Source organism: Lycium ferocissimum, unplaced genomic scaffold, assembly GCF_029784015.1.
Source record: "Lycium ferocissimum isolate CSIRO_LF1 unplaced genomic scaffold, AGI_CSIRO_Lferr_CH_V1 ctg2187, whole genome shotgun sequence".
Lineage (NCBI taxonomy): Eukaryota > Viridiplantae > Streptophyta > Magnoliopsida > Solanales > Solanaceae > Lycium > Lycium ferocissimum.
In genome coordinates this window covers 169,235-184,705 of record NW_026719979.1, presented here as the reverse complement: position 1 = coordinate 184,705, position 15,471 = coordinate 169,235, and the positions used below count along the sequence as shown (strand labels likewise).

Genomic DNA, 15,471 nt, shown 5'->3' with positions numbered 1-15,471 from the left:
CCCTCGTCTGATCGTTCGGGATCATACTTGGCCTTCGTCTTTTCCTCGAGCCCCTTGGCCTCTTCGATCTGGTCCGATAAGTCTAACCCGGTGGCATAAATATCTTCTAAAATCTCCCTTCGGAATAGACACCGCATGTACTTGGCCCTAGTGTCGCTCTTTTTCTCGGCTGCGGTTACATCGGCTTTATATTGAGCCAACATCCCACTAAAACTCGAGATTCAGCCCAAAGCTTTATTGTATTTAGCTTGCAAATCGATGTTATCGCGGCCAAGATTGTCCCGCTCCAACTCGGCCTAGGCAAGTTTCAATCGAATTTCTGCAATAAGCTTTGAGCTCTCATCAGTCTTCTCCGTCATCATACGGAGCTGATTCTTAGCCGATGCCAAGTCTTCCTTGAGAGCATCTCGCTTGGAAGCAACACCATCCATTTTTCCCTTGAAGCCCTCGAGCTCGGGCTTAATCTCATTGAGCTCCAACCGAAGCTGGTCGATCAGGGTCACATACTCCTGGGCCTGAGAAGGGGTAGCGTTAGTGTCGGCTATTAACCGCTTATTATGAACTTCAAAAGCCCTTACCTTCCCCGCTAGGAGGTCATGTTCCCGTCTGGCGTCGATGACCTCATTCCGAGCCTTCTCCAAATCGGACTGAAGAGTGGAGGGGTCGGGTAAGCTCGAGATAAAATCTTGGTTCTGCTCGTAGGGCATCCTGAGCAATTTCGTCTGTCGGGTTTGCTTCTCGAGCTGATCCGTAAGACGGTCCACTTCCATCCTCAGTTGGTGGAAGCTTTCGTGGTAAAGCACAGAGGCCTGAAACAAAAAAGGAGCGATAGTTAGAATGAGAAAGGAAAATAAAACTAAGTATAAAAACAGAATAAGGGAGTGTACCCAGTTTAAGGCATGCTGAGCCTCGTTAAAAAGGCAGAGGCCATTGACCTCATTGATATTCCTCTGATCCTCTGCGGTTACTAGAGGATACAGATAACTGGCCACCCGACCAGCCGGACAAGATGTTAATATCGGCATGATGTGCGGCATTTATGGCACATTCGAGGCCTTTTTACGAAAGTTTTACTTGTTTTTAAGCAAGTCGTGTCTATTTAATGTGTTTTTATGTTTTTCGGGTCTATGCTTTGGATTGATAACGAGTTGGAAGTCTGCGAAATGGTCGTAAAATTTCCGTATTCTCAAATACGGATTCCATGGTTGTATTAAGGAATAAGGAAAACAGAAAGTCGCCGAGATTTGGTGATTTACGAACAACTTTTGACTATTCCACTTTACGGTTCGTATTTCCAGCGTATTCAACCATGTGGGCATGGGTAAAAAGTTGAAGTTACGAAGTTGAAAGACGACTGAAGGTTTACGGACCGTAAACCAATTTACGGTCCGTATTTCGAAGATCAAAGTTGCTCTAAACGGGAAGCAAGTCATTTTCCGTAAACCACTTTACGGATCGTATTTCAGTATCGACGGGGACCAAAGTGCAAATTTGCAACTTTCACGTTTTCAGAACCTATAAATAGTCATTGTAGGGTTTCAATTATTATCGGTTCTCATATTTTTAGCTTTTGATTTAGAACATAAAATACTCTCTAGTTTTTGAAGGTTCAAACATCAATTCAAGTATTCTCAATTCCTCTTTTCTTCCAAAGTAAGCAATTATGAATTCTTCAATTTCTTGTTTCTTGTTCTTTATCATGAGTAGCTAATTTTCCCTACTAGGGTTGTGAACCCAATTGATGGGTGTTTTGTGATTGGTTTGTGATTGGTATACATAATGAATTATTAGGGTTTGTTTATTCTTCATTCTTCATTCATAATTAATGGTTGCAAACATTGATTAAAGCCATAAACCTTGATTTGTTTGAAAAAATAATTAGGGTTGGTAAGAATAAACAACAAGAACTCAAAGCTTTAAACTTTGTTTAATAAATTCACTTAGGAATAAGAAGAATTTACTTGGCATGATTAATCGTTCTTCATAGCTAATTTCTTATATTTGGAAAAATCATAGAAGAAATAATCTTTATTTATTGGGAAATAGTAGAGATTCATATAGGGATTAAGTGATTCATATAATGATCCCTTAGAAGTATATCAAGATCAATACCCATGATCATACACTCTATCTAAAGGGGACACAACCTTAGTTTCTTTTACCATAAATTCACAACCAAAGCAATATTTAGCAATTAGTTACTAAAAACCCAACTTTTACCAAAATCATCGGATTAAGACATTAGACCTAAATATAGCATTCTACGAGTTTAGTACCACTTTTCACACCCTGGCGGGGATTCAACCCCAACCTTGTTGGGTTACTATATTTGACAACGTCCGCGTTATACCATTAATAGGTGTAATTTGAGCGTATCAAATTTTGGCGCCGTTGCTTGGGAATACGGTTTGAAATTACTAAATCTTTGTTTGCTTTATTGAAGTCTTTTGCTTATTCCATCATACCTTGTTTGCTACTTTGTAAACCGGAATACGAATCGGCGATCAACGTCTTTGGTAACCGGGGAATCGGTTGAACAATCGGAATGATTATGGTGAGAATGTTTTATTTGAGCTCGTTCCGGAGGAGGATTATGCATCTGCCATTGTTGACCTCGAGTTGGTTGGAAAATTGATTCCTCTCTCTCCCGGAGGGATACTTTGATCTGCTGACCTCAACGTCATTTGCGATTTTGTGGATATGTGTGCTAATCACATTCAAAACAACGTTTCACAAAATGCTATTCGGTTGAGGTTATTCAAATATTCCTTAGCTAGAGAGGCAAGAACATGGTCGAAGCCGCCCGAATTCGATTACCATAGGCGGAGATGGTGTTGCGTTTCTCACAAAATAGTTCCCACCAGAAGAAAGGCGTTGAAATCGGACAAGATCTATGAATTTAAGCGGCTGACGGGAACAATTATATGAAGCATGGGAGAGATTCAAGGATTATTTGCGGATGAGCCCAAATCATGGTTTTCCGGATAACATATTAATGGAGAAGTTCTACCGAGGGTTAGATCTGATGTCGCGGATTCTGCGAATAATGCGGAATGGTTGTTTCACCAAATCTTATCGACGGGTGACCACCATACTTAACAAGTGACAACTCATAATCGCTTGGCACTCAAACAATGTCCGTTCGGTAGTGCTATGATCCAAAATATAGTGAAGGAGAATCAAGATACCCGGCAAAACCTTAGGCGAACTTGCAACAAATATTTCCCCGTGACGAAGAAGTTCGATGAATCCCGAGATCAAGAAGGTAAATGTTTGTGAGGAAGAGGCAGTTTTACCAAAAGGATATACCATGCTCGTTATGGTGGTTCCTGAAGGGCCCCTATGCTTCTAATTATGTAAATAACTCTCAAGGGGGTTATCGGAGGCGGAAATTACCGGGGTGGTTATCGAGTCGAATCGATGGAGACCTCGACAAGGTCAAGGTGCTTATAACAACTCCGGGAACTACAACAATAATTATGGTGGTGCGAACCGAGGAGCTACAACAACAAGAACAATTTTGGGAACAAGAGTTCCAATCTTTATATACCACCGAAGGGGTAAAAGCAAGGTAGTTCGAAGGTTGAAGCAATGCTTGATTACGGCAAATCGGTCTAAGTCCGAGAGAACTTTTATCCGGCCTGGGTTCCCATACGTATTCTTTCGAGTCACGGATGAGGGATATTTCTGAGAGCAACATCCAAGGAGGCCTTCCGGAGTGACACTATTCCAAATCCAAGAATGGGGGAGGCGGTGTAGACCGTGTGTTTGCCATCATCACTAGGGTAGTGGTAAAACACTGGAGGCGATGGAAAAGGTGATTGATCTTGAGCCGATAGATGAAGAGGATGAGGCACGATCAAAGCACCTATTATTGTTGATGAGAATGCTGCAAAAGTTCGTATCCGAGATTGCGAAGGCGGTGAGAACACGAGCAAGCGGCCTTGTAAAAGGCTCTCCACCCTTTGACTCGGCTTTTCAAATCTACACCACCTTTCCTCGAGGTTGGTAAAGAAAAAGGAAGATGCTAAGTTCGAGAAGTTTCGCTGTCAATTTGACAGTTATCTCTTAATTTCCCCACTTCTTGGAAAGGCATCGAGAGATGCGGTTTCGCTAAATATTTGAAGGACTTGCTGACAAAAACGGTTCAACATGAGATCGTAAGTTTGACTCTGCGGTTCCATCATCTCAACATTCTTGTTCGAAAAAAAAAAAAAAAAAAAAGATCTGGGCGTTCACCATTCCGCATTCTGTAGGGCACCGCGATTTTGCTCGCGCTTTGTGTGATAATGGGGCGAGTATTAATTTGATGCCCCTTCTATTTACAAACAATTAGGTTTGGGATGCCAAGGCACTATATGAGGTTACAAATGGGCGGGTCTATAAAAAGACTGTTGGGGTGATTGATGATGTATTTGTGCGGGTTGGTGATTTTATGTTGCCTTCGATTTTTGTGATTCTTGGTAAAAACGGAGATCGGGACATTCCTATTATGCGGAAGACCTTTCCTTGCTTTCTGAGAGAGCTCATGGATTCGGAGAAAAATGAAATCAAGTTAAGTCAACGATGAAGAAGTGACCTTTGAGTAGCAAAGGGATGAAGTTACCAAGTCTACGGAGAATTTCGGTGATTGATTCCGTTGATGTTATTAATGAAGCAGTGGAGTTTAAGATGGAAGAAGAAAGTTTGGGTGAAGCTCGGTATTCTCGTTAATTTTGATGCGAGGACATGGAAGGTTATGTGGAGACGGTAAATTCGCTTGTTGGGTTGGGATCGTATACTCACTTACCAACCAAAGAAAGTGAATCTTGATGCGGAAAATAGAACAACTCCTCCGGCAAAGCCTTCGATCATTGAGCCACCTAAATTGGAGCTTAAACTCGAGTTCCCTCACATACGAAGTATGAGTTCTAGGGACAATACATTGCCGGTGATTGTCGGCTCTGCGGGCGACTTGAGCGAGGTTTTGACTTTTGGAGGTGTTGAAGGAGTATAGGCGTGCTATTGGTTGGACCACATGTGGACATTCGAGGTATTTTATGCGGGATGTGAGCACAAAATCCGGTTGGAGGAAGGGAGCAAACCGAGTGTAGAGCATCGGAGTTGAACGAGAATATGCGAGGTAGCGAAGGAGATCATCAAATGGTTGGATCTTTGAGTGGTTTACCCGATCGATAGTAAATGGGGAGAGCCCGACAATGTGTTCCTAAAAAGGGCGGCATCACCGTGGTGCCAAATGCAAAGAATGAGTTGATCCAACTAGAACCGTGACCGGATGGAGAGTTTGCATGGATTATCGCAAACTCAAGATTCGAAGTTGAATATTGATCAAATGCTTGATAGGCTAACGGGGTGTTCCTACCATTGTTTCCTTGATGGTTATTCGGGCTACAATCAGATCAATACCCATGATCATACACTCTATCTAAAGGGGACACAACCTTAGTTTCTTTTACCATAAATTCACAACCAAAGTAATATTTAGCAATTAGTTACTAAAAACTCAACTTTTACCAAAATCATCGGATTAAGACATTAGACCTAAACATAGCATTCTACGAGTTTAGTACCATTTTCACACCCTATTCCGTGGGATTCGACCTGAACCTTGTTGAGTTACTATATTTGACAACGTCCGCGTTATACCATTAATAGGTGTAATTTGAGCGTATCAGCCGACACCATAACAAGACCAGCTTTTTTCGATTCGGGTCTATGCTCGGGACCGAAAAATTTTTCTCCAATCGGGGATCAGAGTTAACCCCAAATCGATCGGCTACAGGGATGGGTAGATGGCCGAACCCTGAGTGGCCTTTGACCATGATAGCATTTTTATTAGGCAAATGACCAACGGCGGATTCTTTCAACCTTCTGCATCCTCGGTCATTTTGCCTTTAAACTGGGCTCTCGGATCGGGGCGGCCGTTGATCGAGGTGGTGAGTCCTTAATGGTCTAACGGTCTCGGTGAAGCCACCCTTTGTACGGGAAGGATGGAACCTATACCATATAAAGGTGGAATATAAGGTACCTTCGAGCCGGAAGGTAGGTCGCCCTCGAGTTGGGCTGTGTGGCTGTCTCCTTCTCCGTTCCTCGAATGGAAAAAGGCACGGTGGCAGCATCTTCGGGGACCCCTCGATCCCGACCCGATGGTTTCCAAACCCACCGGTGTCGGGGCATTATTTTGCAAGCCTAACGGCTCTTGGTTTGTATAACAAAATGGTTCTCTGAGCTTTTCAGCTTTTGGTTGGTGTTTTTCTTAGAGGACCGATGCTTGACTAGCATGAGGTCCTCATCATCGGAGTGATTCCTGAGTCGATCAACGGCCTCGGGGTCCATGTATCTTTGATATTTTTGAAACTCCTTGAGGGTAAGCTTCGGCTTTTACTCGCGGAAGGAACAATTTTGGAGGATTCGGAGGACCGTTTCTTCCTCATTTCTCCTTTTTCTCGGTGGCCTCGACATAGTAGAACCGAGAGAGAATCAACCTCATCTTTCGAAGCCTCTTCTTCATCCTACCCTCGGATCTTGGTGGCCTTCGAGAGACCTGCAAAGAGGAGAGAACAAAATGTTAAACGAAGTAGGGCGTAAAATACGAGAAGGTAAAAGTAGTACCTCGAACAGACACTCACCGTGATTCTCGGCCTCTCATATGTCCTTCGAAAGTGAACGCCAGTTATGCTCGGCGTAAGTGAGCGACTGCAAACCCGATCCATTCCTCCAAATCGGAACCGCGTAGGGTTCGTTGTTAAAAACGAAGATTGAAATCACGAATAGAACATCAGAGGAGTCACTTAGCTACTTGGAAAGAAAATTCCCTTATGATTCGGGTTCTACTTCTCGGGGAACGGCAACTTATCAGCAGGGATCAAATCCTCGGTCCTCACTTGGAAAAACCTTCCCTGCAGCCTCGGTCCCTGTCCTCATAGAGGCTAGAGAAGGGAGCTTTCGGAATTATCCTTGGGAGTGGCCAAACTAGGACTATTTAGTTTCGGTAGATCTCGCCCTCATCAAGAACAATCACCGAGGGCGGTCAATCACGAGAAATTTCCCGTCGAGCCTCCAAGAGACGGCGGGATCTGACCCAATAGCTTATCTCCGAGGGAACAATCGAGGTGCTCGAAGGGACTCTACGTCTGGATGCTTTCACCGATGCAGCCTTAGTCTTTCTTCCCCCAACGGCACTCTCGGCACCCTCTTCGACAATACACTTTTCTTTTGAAGACCTTTTTATCGGGAATCCTGAAAACCAAAGAGTCAGGGTTAGAGTATAAAATGGGAAAAACTAAGGGATTCCACAAACAGATTGGAAATTACCATTGTTCTTGCCTTTCCACCCTTCGGGTGCCATGCTCCTCCAAGAATGGCCCATGTCACGAGAGGCGCCTAAAAGTGCAACTACCCATCTAAAGATGGTGATTACAAGCCCAGGTTTGACCTGATTCGGGATGGGGTTCCACGTCTCCAGGAAGTCTGCAGATAAGGAACGGTAGAGTTGTACCGTATGAATCATTACGAACCGATGTAGCCATCCCCTGTCATAGTCATCTTCTGGATCTATGAGGCCTCGAGTCCCACAAGGAAGCAAATGAACTATGCCCCCTCGGAATACCCGGGAAACATATATATGTATCAGATGGTCGAGGGTAAAAGAAACCCCAGCTACGTTGGCCAAAATTTCGAGGCAATACACAAGTTTCCAAATTTGTGAAGCAAGTTGACCAACGTAAACATAGTATAAACGACAGAAGTCCTCGATTACTTGGGGAATATGAAGAGTAAACCCAATAGCGAAGGGATAGGTATAGATCATCAAATAACCAACAACATGGTGGTTGATCCTCATCCCACTTTCAACAGGGTGAATATCGAGGTTGCAATCATTCTGAACTACGGGGATGGTGGCGTCGTCGATAAGGAATCGAATTTCTCCACAGAATTAAGGTGAGAAGATATTTTACGGTCATTCGCATATTTGAAACCGGCAGGAAAAATATCCGCAAAGAAGGAACTCCAACTCCTCCTCAGGGCTGGTCGCTTGATAACGTCCAAATCCACCCTATTAATTAGAATGAGCACGGTCGTATGCAAATATAATTTACCCAACTATGAGTCGGGGTCGATCCCACAGAGAACAATATATAGGTGATTATGAAAGTAGGAATTATCACTAACAATAGCTATGTCAAACACTTAAAGGTTATTTAGAGAGAAAATTATAACTAATTGTGAAAACGTAAACTAACCTAGAAAGCAAGTAAAATGATCAATGGCCACAAGAATGGATACAAAGGAAACTACGCTCAAGTAACGATCCAATGTATTTCATGATTTACAACTAATGGTGAGTTTATATTACTTAGCCTCGGATAATGACTCTAAATTAACTTCTTCCGAAAACTAACTAGACTACCTAATTGAATATCCCTAAAGCAATTAGGAGAATTAAGAACACCCGAATATGGCTACAAGTGGTGTCGCCTATCCCTAGGTCGATTTCCATTAGATGAGGGTTAACGCCCCAAATTCTTGTTAATTATTCTTTCCCAATCCTGAGTTTGCCTCTTCCGAGTTTAAACCGAAATAAATGGGCAAGTCCTAAGGTTAGAAATTCCCTTAAGAAACATTAAAGAACAAGAATAATTAAAACAACATTAACTCACTACATTAGGAATAAAAATCATTCAATACATAAGCAAAACAAGAGCTTCAATCCAAACTTTAACAATGTATACTTCCATAAACAAGGTTCAAGTATAGAAATGAAATACTACACACTTAGATATTCAATACATAGCAAGGAATTGAAGAAATGAGTAAAGAGGTAAGAAATTTCTCATCAAATCTTCAATCCCCAAGTGTGGGTGTTGGAACCCTAGCTCTCCAAGTCTTGTAAATGGCCAAAGATGAGAAATAATGTCTTCAAGCTTCCTTTTGTAGTCCCAAAATTTTCCCACTTAAAATTAGACCAAAACAGTCCCTAATTTTCATTTTTTGCAAATCTGTCCCTTTTTCCAAAACTGTCCAGTTTTGACAATTTTGTCCAATTTAGCCTCTTATTGACTTTATTTTCACTTGGTTTCTTCCAATCACTTCTAAATCACATAAAACCTGTAAAATAGATGTAAACGATATTAAATGCACTATTTTCTCAATCAAACATAGCAAAATTATAAGATTAAAGAAGAGATAAGTTGATAAAATATCAACTTATCATCACTTCCATCGCTGACAAGAGCGGTGAATGTGGTGGCGACGAAGAATGGTCTGCACTTTGAGTTAGAAACGGTAGAAAAGTCATGACCAAGAAGAAAGAGTAGTGACAAGCGATTAAAAATAATGGTTTTTGTAACACCTCAGTCCTTTAACTTAAGTTTTGATCATGATTCCAGACTTAGCAACACCAGATAAAGAATGTGGGAATTGAAAATTTCTCTTCAGCTGTCAGATGGGGATTTATGCCCCAGAATACGGACCGTATTTCAAGTCATAAAGTGACACCCAAAATCACTGTGCATTCTAGAATTTGGCTTGTGAAATTTTATATTGTTAAATACGGACCGTATTTTGAAATATGGCCCGTAAATTGTGATCGTATTTAAGAAGGAATCATAAAGCAGTGATTTTGTTTGAAATATGTTGAATTACGGTCCAGGTTTAAGAATCGTAATTCAATATACGGACCGTATTTTGGTCTGTATTTCCCAACCCGCACCAGAACCTATAAATACCAGCCTTTAGTGATTTTATTTCATTTTTTATAATTCCAAGCCCTGGAAACGAAGTGTTCTTCTCCCAACAAACCAAAACAGCAAGGTAAGTCATTTCAAGCTCTTCCAAATCAATTCTATCATATATGCTCTTAATCTAATCATGAAACCATGTTCTTAACATAGGGTTTTCAAGAAAACCCAATTAAAGAGCATAGGGAGCAAAATCTTGAAACTCTTTTCTAAGACCAGATTATTATCCAAGTTTGGGAGCAATTCCAGGTATGTTAAGCATACTATTTACATGAGGAACATTGTTTAATCATCCTCATACCTCAATAATCATAATTCCCAGTAATCCAGCAAGTTCATGATTTTGCACTAGTTCTTGATTTTCATAATTTAGGGTTAGAGTTCAGTTTTCTGATTATGTTCATACTTGTTTTTGCATGCTATGGACCCTAGCTTAATCTAAAAGACTTGACGAGTCTCAGAATGCAGTTTAAGTCATCAGTCATGATAAAGAGTCAGTAGTCAGTTTTACCCCTGTTGCTTCATGTTTGATTGGGCCCAAGGCCATAGTTATGATTCATATGCATACGTAATTATTTTGGGCCTGAGGCCATAGCTTTGAGACTCATTATTTATTAGGCCCGAGGCCATAGTTACATGATATTTGCACAGGTGGTTTCTTTACAGATCAACTCATGATATGAGTATTCAGTTTCATTATACTTTATTGTTCATATATCCCTTATCATTGCTTCAGTTGCTTATCATACTTGTACAATTTAAATGTACTAACGTCCTTATGCATGGGCCTCACGCACTTCACGATGCGATCGACTTTCAGAGGAGGATACGGTAGCGCTTAGCTTCCGAATTTGAGTACATCGGCCTAGTTGGTGAGCCCCTCTCATTCGGGGCTTCCCATCTATTTCCGGCTTTCGAGTATTAGTTAGTTCATTAGTATTTACCTAGTTATTCTTATGGTATTTTCATCATAGAGGTTTCATAGACACCGTCTTTAGTCAGTTATGTTGGTTTTGCCTCACAACATTTATTTCCACATCCTCTATTATATTTGAGTTAGAATATTCTCTTGGTTCATTTTATATCTTGCATGCTTTCATGATACAACTGTTATACTCAGCAGCCATGGGTTCGCTCGGTCATAGACAGTCAGACATCGAGTGCTGTGTCACACTCAGGCCATGGTTCGGGGCGTGACAGTTTAAGAAAGGTTCAAGACCCAAACAGTTACAAGCAAAGGTTTTTGAAAAAGATGAGGTTTAGGGTTTAGGTTCGAAGTGCATGGCAAGAAGGAAGTATATGGGCTTTATATAGTGGGGAGTACAATAAGTTTTGAAGGATTTAAGAATTCTGACAAGGGGCGGATTCTCAAGAGTGATTAGGCGGTTATAGTAATTATGAACTTACATCGGGCAGAGTGCAAGGATTTGATGGGAATGTCTTTTCCAAGGCGGCGAGGTACGGCTTACTTGGCTTTATCTGGACCCATTTCCTGAAGTTAATACTTCCCTCCAAAAAATGGGGGGACAAGAATGTATACGGGCAAAACTGAGGGCAATGGTATCCTCGGTTTCCCGACAAGAAACTCAAGATCGTGATGGTCGTTGCTGGATCGGACTAATCCCAATCGAGGTCAAGGTCAAGCGTTGGATCGAAGCAAGATCGAGCACATCTGATCCCGGGTCACTGTGTTCGGTTGGGACTGAATATCGAGATAGGACGAGAAGGCGGTTAACAATGATAAATGAGGGACCGAAATATCCGCCATCAATCAGATATGGCGGCGCCGATCTTGCTTGTCAATAACTGAAGATTTTATACCTTATTTAGACTTGTACTAGGGTGAGGACTCCTCTACTATATAAAGAGGAGGACCCCTTTCACTTTAGGCTAGTTCTTCACACGCACAAACACACTAAAGCAATACAATTTGATTCTAAGTGTTTATTCATCTCTCTAAGAGTTCTATCATTGTTCATTACTTAACCACTGTAGCACGAGTTCTTAGGACCCAAGCCAACCGATCGGTCGCTTCCCAGGACCAGTCGCTGCTTTACCATGGTTTGATTGTTTTTACTCGCAGTTGCATTATTATTTATTACTTTGTAGTCATTCATATTGAATCAAATCACATATCATTTACACCACATACAAATTTAATTGTTATCCATTTTAAGGGTAAACAGGCAAGAAAAAAATTATGGGCTCAAAATATTTTTCTATTTCTTCTACTTTTCAAAGTTTACTGCTACGAGCACAGTTTTAACATGAGCGAGGTGCAAATATATATGCGGATATCTGGGGTACATGTGGTGTATTATGTTATATCGTGCCTATTTCCGTGTTCTACTTGTGTGAGTGTATTTTTTTTAGGGTGTCGTATTCATGCTAGAGTAAACCTATGCACGTATATGTGAACACATATTTGATTTTTAAATTTGTATTTGTCTTAAAACCATTAAATTTTTGTTTAAATTTGTATTTGTCTTAAAACCATTAAATATGTATTCTGTCTGTCTCAATTTATGTGATACTTTTCGCTTCTCGATATTCAAACTACATGAACTTTGACAAACATTTTAAGATGAATTTTTTCACCAAATTGATATGAGAAACGTTGCAACTTATAGTAAATTTTCATGTAGTCTTCAAATATATAAATTTTAATCTTAAATTATTGAGTTAATATAATCTAATTTAGTTTCAAAGTTTAGTCACATTGACTTTTGAAAAACGAAAAGTAACACATAAATTGGAACTGGGGGAGTATATATTATTAATTTAAAATTCAGTAACTCAAAAAAATATCCAAAATGCATAAGTTTCAAATCCTTGCTCCGCCTCTGTCACATAGATGTGACATTTACTTATTCCATTACGAACAAAGTCAACCTTTCTCGTGATAGTTTGCAATATGGAGTTTATCACTATGCCCCTGCTATTTTAGACATTTAACAACTTCTTAACTCCTCGGATAATAATATGCAATATATTAGTATCAAGGCTTTAAAAAAGGATACTCGTGTTTTAGCAATACAAAGTAACATGTTATTACCTCTTGACCTTGTGTTGTTAGAGTGTATACTAACTCAATGTTGGGTTCCTATTACTAGTGTTAATTTCAGGTTTTAACCTTATTCTCTCACAATTTACTGGTACTACATTTCTTCTAAATAAATCTTGCATGATCAACACAAAATATTTTCATGACATACTGAAAACAAGTCTTTTATATAGGCATGTCACAAACACATGCCTAGACTTTTCATTGCATATCTAATTATTGTCTACTGTATCACTATGTAAATAGCTTAGAATGATTGTGTGGCCGCTATATTTTAACATTGTATTTCTCAACTATTCAACCACTTTTCTAGCATTTTCATGCTACATATTCTTATTCCTTTACGAAACACAAGTCTATTTTAGTGCCCAACTATAGCATTTTCGTTAATTCATGTTACAAATTCAATTTCTATGATTTTTTTAATCAATATTATTATGAGTTGGTTCATCGCATCATAAATCATGAAGGAATATGCGCGTGAACAATCATGTCTTTACATAGGATTTATCTTTCAATAAAAAAAAAATTCATGAAAAGTCACAAACTTTCAAGTAGCAGTTCTACATGAAAGAACATAAGGTTTAAAGTGACATAATTTCATGAAAAAAAACAACCTTCCTAAAAAGACACATGACCAACCATTAAATTAGTAGTTTCATCAGCTAGTTGTCACCAAGACCGAACAACTTATGACGTTACTAATCACCATATTAATATTCAAAATGGATTTCTGTGGGAGTTAAAGATGTACAAATTCGAATTAATTTTATCTTTCGTACTCTTCAAAATTGTATTCGAGGTTTATGTAAGGACTGTAAGGTGATCCCGAGCGAGAATCTTACAACACAACATAAGCTGTGGTTATGGTCTTCGTTGTCCAGAGAAAGAAGAAGAAGAAGAGGGTGGCATATGAGAAGAAGAAGAGGGTGGCATATGTCCAGCTGAAGATAAGATGGGGAGGCCTGATTGAGGCTAAAGCTCAGAAGATTAAGAGAAGTTAGTGGTTGTGGGGGCTTAGGGGAGTAGTGGAGACGTTGAGAGTAGGTAGGCTAGGACAGTGGACTGCATCGGAAAGGCAACTAGAGAGGTGTTAGGGGTCACGAGAGGTAACCCATGTGGACATAAAGGGAGTTGGTGGTGGAATGGATAGGTTTAAGAAAAAGTAAAAGCTGAGAAGGTGGCGTATACAACATTAGTAGAAAGCTTAGATGAGAAGGATAAAAGAAGGAACTGGGAGAGGTATAAAATGGAGAAGAAGGCAGTGAAGCTTGCGTTCACGGCAGCTTTTGCGCACTTGTATGAAAAGCTCGAGTGCAAAGAAAGGGATAAAAAGTTGTATAGACTCGCCAAGGCGAGAGAGAGGACAGTCTGTGTATTGGATCAAGTAAAGTGCATCAAGGATGAGAGCGGTGAAGGGTTGGTAGAAAAAGCGCACATTAGACGGAGATGACAAACATATTTTCATAAGCTCGTGAATGAAGTAGGGAATAAGAATATTGTGTTGAGGGAGTTAGAACATTCCGAGAGCCATCGTGATTTTGGATATTGCAGGTGCATTAAGGTTGAAGTTTAAGGGGGTCAATCGAAAGAAGAGAAGGGTTAGAGCGACCGGGCCATACGACATCCTGGTGGATTTTTGGAAGAACTTAGATGATGCGGGTATGAAGTGGCTGACTAATGTCATATTTAGGACGGCTAGAATGCTAGAGGAATGGAGGTGCAGTGTACTGATTTAGTTGTACAAGAACAAGGGTGATATCCAAAACTGCAATAACTATAGGGTATCAGGCTACTGAGTCACACTATGAATGTCTGGGAGAGCATAGTCGAGATGAGGAGGAGTGTCTCTATCTCTCAGAACCAATTCGGATTCATGCCGAGGCGATCGACTACAGAAGTCATTCATCTAGGGGTGTACATATGGCGTACATTAAGGCTATTAAGGATATGCGTGATGGAGCCAAGACCCAAGTTAGGACACTGGGAGGGAACTCAGACCATTTTTCGATCATGATGGGGTTGCACCAGGGATCAGCCCTTAGCCCGTTCTTATTTGCCTTGGTGATGGATGAACTGACACGACATATGCAAAATGAGGTATCATGGTGTAAGTTATTTATAGATGACATAGTATTTATTGAAGAGACACGCAATGGAGTTAATAATAGGCTGGCAGTTTGGTGAGAGACCATTGAGTCTAAAGGTTTCAGGCTAAGCAGGACTAAAATAGGGTACATGGAGTGCAAGTTCTGTGATGTAATGTAGGAGGTAGAGGTGGAAGTATAGATTGGGGAACTAGTCATACCTAAGAAAGGAAGCTTCAAGTATCTTGGGTCCATCATCCAAGAAGATGGAGAGATTGAAGATGATGTCGCACATCATATTGGAGCGGGATGGGTAAGTGGAGGTTCACATTCGGGGTAATATGCGATAAGAATATGTCACCTAGGCTTATAGGTAAGTTTTATAAAGTGGTGGTTAGACCAGCATTAATATATGAGGCAGCGTGCTGGCCAGTCAAGGATGTTCACATTCACAAGATGAAGACAGTGGAGATGAAGATACTTAGACGGATGTGCAGGCATACCCAGAAAGATATGATTAGCAGCGAAATTATACAGAACAAGGTGGGAGTGGCATCAGCGGAGGACAAGATGTGGGAAG

General features: G+C 40.6%; 1 non-coding gene across 1 annotated transcript; it reads right to left on the bottom strand.

Annotated features, from left to right (window-relative positions):
- Positions 1-2,876: 2,876 nt before the first annotated feature.
- On the bottom strand, positions 2,877-2,979 carry LOC132043198 (small nucleolar RNA R71). Its single transcript, XR_009411724.1, has one exon. It is a non-coding gene; the product is annotated as a small nucleolar RNA R71 (small nucleolar RNA).
- Between the last annotated feature and the right edge of the window lie 12,492 nt (positions 2,980-15,471).